The sequence below is a fragment of the Phacochoerus africanus genome, chromosome 2 (genome assembly GCF_016906955.1).
Source record: "Phacochoerus africanus isolate WHEZ1 chromosome 2, ROS_Pafr_v1, whole genome shotgun sequence".
Classification (NCBI taxonomy): domain Eukaryota; kingdom Metazoa; phylum Chordata; class Mammalia; order Artiodactyla; family Suidae; genus Phacochoerus; species Phacochoerus africanus.
In genome coordinates this window covers 239252635-239259632 of record NC_062545.1, presented here as the reverse complement: position 1 = coordinate 239259632, position 6998 = coordinate 239252635, and positions in this window count along the sequence as shown.

Genomic DNA, 6998 nt, shown 5'->3' with positions numbered 1-6998 from the left:
ATAGATAGAGGTGCCCAGTGAGGAGATGTTTTAAAGTCAGCCAGGAACCTAATAAGCAAGAGAGAAAAGTAGAAGACAGGCAAACTATAGAGATCATAAAAGTGGTATCTCATCTCTGCTGAAATGACCCCTTGCCCCCATGAGATAGGCCATGGCATTGGTAGCCAGTTCAATGGTGAGAATTCCTTATATAATTAAGTTTCCTTTTTTACTCCTAGATGTGTCATAGGGACCACAGAGCCCATTTCAAATATTCTTCCTCAAGATAATTCCACAAATATTGGAAAATAGTGAGTAGATCTCCCCGGAGTTTTGTCTTCTCCAGGCTCATTGTCCTTTGGACTGCCTTTCGTCCCTCAAAGAACATGACCCAGGCTCATTCATTCAACAAACACTAACCAAGGAGTTCCCATAATGGCTCAGTGGTTAACAAAACTGACTAGTATCCATGAGGACATGGGTTCGATCCTGGCCTTGCTCAGTGGGTGGGGGATCTGGCGCTGCTGTGGCTGTGGCATAGGCCAGCAGCCAAAGCTCTGATTCGACCTCTGCCTGGGAACCTCCATATGCCATGGGTGCAGCCCTAAAAAGACACAAACAAACAAGCAAACACTAATCAAGCTTGTCGCATGAGCTAGGTTCTGTGGGAGTAACATGGAACAGAGAAGGTAAATAAGATGAAGTCTCAGAACACGAAGGGCTTAAATATCGCCGTGGTTTATGGCATCCTAAACCAACCGCCAGGGTAACATCAAAGATCATTGATCACAGATAAACATAACAAATATGATAATAATGAAAAAGTTTGATATATTATGAAAATTACCAAAAGTGACAAGAAGCGACCTATTGGGAAAATAGCACCAATAGACTTGCACAATACATGGTTATTACCACAAACCTCCAATTTGTAAGAACCTTAATATCTGCAAAGCACCATAAAGTGCTGTAAAACAAGCATAATCTAATGAGAGTGACAGACAAATGGAGACGCTCCTAAACCATTGCACCAACGCTAGTAGAAAGTATGCAAATACAGTAGGAGTCCCAAGAGGAGACAGTCAATTCCAACCAGGAGGTTGGGAAGGCTTTCCGCAGGAGGTGCGCCTTCTGCTGCTCTAGCGCCATGCATAAATCACTTCATCTTCCTCTTCATCCAAGGACTTTACCTCCTTCTTCCTTCTTTTCTTGGCATGTCTCTAACACATCCTGTTGGAGTGTTATGTTTCAGGAAGACTTTTAAAAATATATTCATCTGCCACCTTAGAAATGTTTTCATAAGAAGAAAATCTAGCAGCTTGAGACAAGAATGACTATTTCAGCACATAAAATCTGAGATAATTTCACCAGCTCCCATTCTTCTCACAGTCCATCCAACCTGACTTCCTCTCTTTCATCATTCTTCTCTATTTTTTCCTCCCTCTGTCCGTCTGTCTTTCACGCTCCCTTTCAAGGCATTTTTATATTCTCATAGTTATTCCTCACCACGCAGCTTTTTTATAGACTCAAAGGGGTTAAGCGACAGTAGAGGGCACAAGCTGGGAAGTGGTGGAAGCAGGATTTGAACCTAGCTCTTTTCATAATTATTCATACTTTAGAGCTATCTAAATTTTAGCTATTATTGTATTATTATTATTATTATTATTATTATTATTATTATTATTACTATTACTATTATTATTTTGGCCATAGCATGCAGCTGTTTGATGTAGGATCTCAGTTCTCAGACCACGGATTGAACCCTGGGCCACAGTGGTGAAAGTGCCAAATCCTAACCACTAGACCACCAGGGAACTCCCTATTATTTGTATTAACCCATTTTGGTTTTGCATTTTTTACTTTTTGTTATAGTTAAAGAAAAGTTGTTTGGGGACTGTTCTCACAGTACAATAAAATAGAGGAAATTCTGTTATATCTTCTGAGAAAAATAAATAAATAAATAAATATTCATACTTAGAGTTCGCACTGTGGTGCTTCAGGACAGACTGTGTCTCTGCAATAGCAGGACACGGATTTGATCCCCGGCCCAGGGCGGGGGGTTAAGGAGCTAACGTTTCCACAGCTGTGGTGTTGGTCACAACTCCAGCTCAGATTCATCCCTGGCTTGGGAACACCATATGCCACGGAGTGGCCAAAAAAAGAAAAATAAATAAGTAAACATTCATACTCAAATACAGGAAAGAGGTTACAGGTTTGCTTTTTTTTTTTTTTTTTTTTTGGTCTTTTTGCTATTTCTTTGGGCCGCTCCTGAAGCATATGGAGGTTCCCAGGCTCGGGGTCGAATCGGAGCTGTAACCACCAGCCTACTCCAGAGCCACAGCAACGCGGGATCCGAGCCGCGTCTGCAACCTACACCACAGCTCACGACAACGCCGGATCGTTAACCCACTGAGCAAGTGCAGGGACCGAACCCGCAACCTCATAGTTCCTAGTTGGATTCATTAACCACTGCGCCACGACAGGAACTCCAGGAAAGAGGTCACAGGCTTTCTACCTGACACTTTGCTAATCCAAGAGGGCATATATGAAAATATAATCTTGTCATGATACACCAAAACTCAGTCTTAACTCTCCTATCTAGTTGCCCTCTAACCTTCCTGAATAAACTACCCTATTCTAACTGCTTTTAACCTGTTTCTGCTAAATGTACATATATCCAACCATTCAATCATCACAACCATCACCATTCAATCATCTCATAACGTCCTGAGCTGGTAAATTTGTAAAAGTCCTTTATCTTATCTTGGAGAGATGCAGCATGATACAATAAATGTAATGTTTCCTAAATTGTGTGTTTCTTTCATGATTTTTATCACGTTCTCGTATCAGTTGCACTCCTTTAAAAAAATACTTTATACCTCAACATAATAAAAACCATATGACAAACCCACAACTGACATCATACTCAAGGGTGAAAAGCTCAAAGCATTTCCTCTAAAATCAGGAAAAAGTCAAGAATGCCCACTCTTACCACGTTTATTCAATGTAGCTTTAGAAGTCCTAGGCACAGCAGAGAAGAAAAACAAATAAAAGGAATCCAGTTTGGGAAATAAATAAAACTATCACTGTCTGCAGATGACATGATGTTATATATAGAAAATCCTCAAGATGCTACCAGAAAACTATTAGAGCTCATCGATGAATTTGGTAAAGTTGTAGGAAATAAAATTAACATATAGACATCTTACATTTCTTCTTCTTCTTCTTCTTTTTTTTTTTTGGCCTTTTCTAGGGCGGCTCCCACAGCATATGGAGGTTCGCAGGCTAGGGGTCGAATCGGAGCTGTAATTGCTGACCTACGCCACAGCCACAGCAACGCCAGATCTGACATACACCACAGCTCACAGCAACACCGGATCCTTAACCCACTGAGTGAGGCCAGGGATCGAACCCGCAACCTCATGGTTCCTAGTTGGATTTGTTAACCACTGAGCCATGATGGGAACTCCTAGACATCTTACATTTCTAAAATGAGTTGTGATGATCTTTGTACAAGTGTAAATGTAACAAAACTCACTAAGTTAAAAAAAGTCTTACATTTTGTACATGCTAACAACAAACTATCAGAAAGAGAAACTGATGAGTTCCCTGGTGGCTCAGGGGAGTGAGGATTGGGTGATGTCCTGTTATGGCTCAGGTCAATGCTGTGGCATGGATTTCTATTCCTGGCCTGGGAACTTCCATATTCCACATGGGTGTGGCCAAAAAAACAAAAATAAAGAAAGAGACATTAAGGAAACAATCCCATTTACCATTGCATTGGAAAGAATAAAATACTGAGGAATAAACCTACATAAGAAGACAAAAGACCTGTATTCCAACATCTATAAGATGCTGATGAAAGAAATTGCAAGTAACACAAGAGGATGGGAAGATATATGGTATTCCTGGGTTGGAAGAATCAATAGTATTCAAATGACCACACTACTCAAAGCAATCTACAGATTCAGTGCAATCCCTATCAAGTTACCAATGTCATTTTTCATGAAACTAGAACAAAATTTTAAGATTTACATGGAAACAAAAAAGACCCTGAGTATCCAAAACAATTTTTAGAAAGAAGAACAGAGCTGGAGGAATCATGCGCTCCCTGATTTCAGTCTAAACTACAAGCCTACAGTAATCAAAACAGTATAGTACTAGGATAAAAATAGACATACAGACAAATAGAACAAGATAGAAAGCACAGAAATAAGCCCACACACTTTTAGTCAATTAATCCATGACAAAGGAGGCAAAGAAATGCAATGGAGAAAAGACAGTTTTATCAATAATTGGTGCTGGTAAAACTGGACAGCTACATGTCAAAGAATGAAATTAGAACATTCTTTAACACAATATATAAAAAATAACCTCTCAAAATGGATTAAAGACCTAAATGTAAAGATTTTCAACAGGATATTGAAAATGTCCTAGAGGAAAACATAAGCAGAAGACTCTTTCACATAAATCCCAGCACTTTTTTTTAATCTGTCTCCTAGAGTAATGGAAATAAAAATAAAAATAAACATGGAGTTCCTGTCATGATGCATGGGAAGCATATCTGACTAGGAGCCATGAGGACACAGGTTTGATCCCTGGCCTCGTTCAGTTGGTTAAGGATCCAGGGTTGTGGCTGTGGTGTAGGATGCAAACTGTACCTCTGATTAGACCCCTAGCCTGGGAACCTCCATATGCTGTTGTTGCAGCCCTAAAAAGCAAAAAATAAATAAATAAAATAAATAAATAAACAAGAGAGGCCTAATTAAACTTAAAACCTTTTGTATAGCAAAGGAAATCATCAGCAAACAAAAAGAAAACCCACAGAATGGGAGAAAATATTTTCAAACGATGCTACCAACAAGGAATTCACTTCCAAAATATACAAACAGCTCATATAGCTTAATATCAAAAAAACAAACAACAATAGATAAATGGGCAGAAGACCTAAATAGACATTTCTCCAAAGAAGACATACAGATGACTAACAGGCACATAGAAAGATGCTCAACATTTTTAATTATTAGAGAAATGCAAATCAAAACTCCAATGAAGGGGAGTTCCCGTCATGGCGCAGTGGTTAACGAATCCGACTAGGAACCATGAGGTTGCGGGTTTGGTCCCTGCCCTTGCTCAGTGGGTTAACGATCCGGCGTTGCCGTGAGCTGTGGTGTAGGTTGCAGACGCGGCTTGGATCCCACGTTGCTGTGGCTGTGGTGTAGGCCAGCAGCTGTAGCTCCGATTCGACCCCGAGCCTGGGAACCTCCATATGCCGCGGGAACGGCCCAAGAAATAGCAAAAAAAAAAGACCAAAAAAAAAAAAAACTCCAATGAAGGGAGTTCCTAGGTGGCTCAGTGGGTAAAGGATCTGGCATTGCGGCTGCAGCAGCTAGGGTTGCTGCTGTGGCATTGGTTCAATCTCTGGCCAGGTACTTTCACATGGTATGGTATTACCTTATACCAGTCAGAATGGCCATCATTACATGTCTATGAATAATAATTAACGCTTGAGAGGAAAAAAAGGAACCCTCCTACACTGTTGGTGAGAATATAAATTGGTGCAGCTGCTGTGGAAAACAGTATGGAGTTTCCTTAAAAAACTAAAAACAAGGTTACCATATGATCCTGAAATCCCACTCCTAGGCATACATCCAGAAAATACAAAAACCCTAATGCAGAAAGATACATTCGCCTTAATGTTCATAGCAGCACTATTTACAATAGCCAAGACATGAAAACAGTCTAAACGTCCAATGTCCATTGACAGATGAATGGGTAAGGAAAACATGGTATACACACACACACACACACACACACACACACACACACACACACTGGAATATTACTCAGCCATAAGAAAAGATGAAATAATGCCATTTGTAGCAACATAAATGGACTAGGAGATTATCATATGTGTATATATATATATTATATATGTATAATATATATATATACATTTTTTTTTGTCTTTTTGCCTTTTCTAGGGCTGCTCCCGTGGCATGTGGAAGTTCCCAGGCTAGGGGTCTAATCGGAGCTGTAGCCACCAGCCTACACAGGAGCCACAGCAATGTGGGATCTGAGCGGAGTCTGCAACCTACACCACAGCTCATGGCAACGCCGGATCCTTAACCCACTGAGCAAGGGCAGGGACCGAACCCTCAACCTCATGGTTCCTAGTCAGATTTGTTAACCATTGCGCCATGACGGGAACTCCATATTTTTTAGAGAAAGTATATCAGGAGTTCCCGCTGTGGCTCATCAGGTTAAGTATCCAACTAGTATCTATGAGGATGTGGGTTGAATCTCTGGCCTCACTCAGTATCCAGCATTGCGACAAGCTGCAGTGTAGGTCACAGATATGGCTCAGATCCTTGTTGCTCTGGCTGTGGCATAGGCCAGCAGCTGCAGCTCTGATTTGACTCCTAGCCTAAGAATTTCCATATGCCAAGGGTGCAGCCCTAAAAAGACAAAAAGAAAAAAAAGAAAGAAGATTTCTCACTGTGGTGCAGCAGAAACGAATTGGAGTAGAAATCATGACGTTGCAACTTCAATCCCTGGCCTTGCTCAGTGGGTTAAGGATCCAGCATTGCTGTGAGCTGTGGTGTAGGTTGCAGACGTGACTTGGATTCCACGTTTCTGTGGTGGCAGTATAAGCCAGCAGCTGTAGCTCTGATTTGATCCCTAGTTTGGGATCCTCCATATGCCGCGAGTGCGGGTGTGGCCTTAAAAACAACAACAACAACAACACAAAAAGTATATCATTTTTTTATGTTTTATTTTTATGTCTAGTCCTGCAGTATGGGCTAGGGATCGAATCTGAGCTGGTGATGCAACTTATACCACAGCCACGGCAACCCCAGATCTGAGCCACATCTGCGACTTTCTTGACAGCTTGTCATAACGCCAGATACTTAATGCACCAAGCCAGGCCAGGGATCAAACCTACATCCTCACAGATACAACATTATGTCCTTAACAGGCTGAGACACTATAGGAACTCCAAGATGAAGTGAAATAGT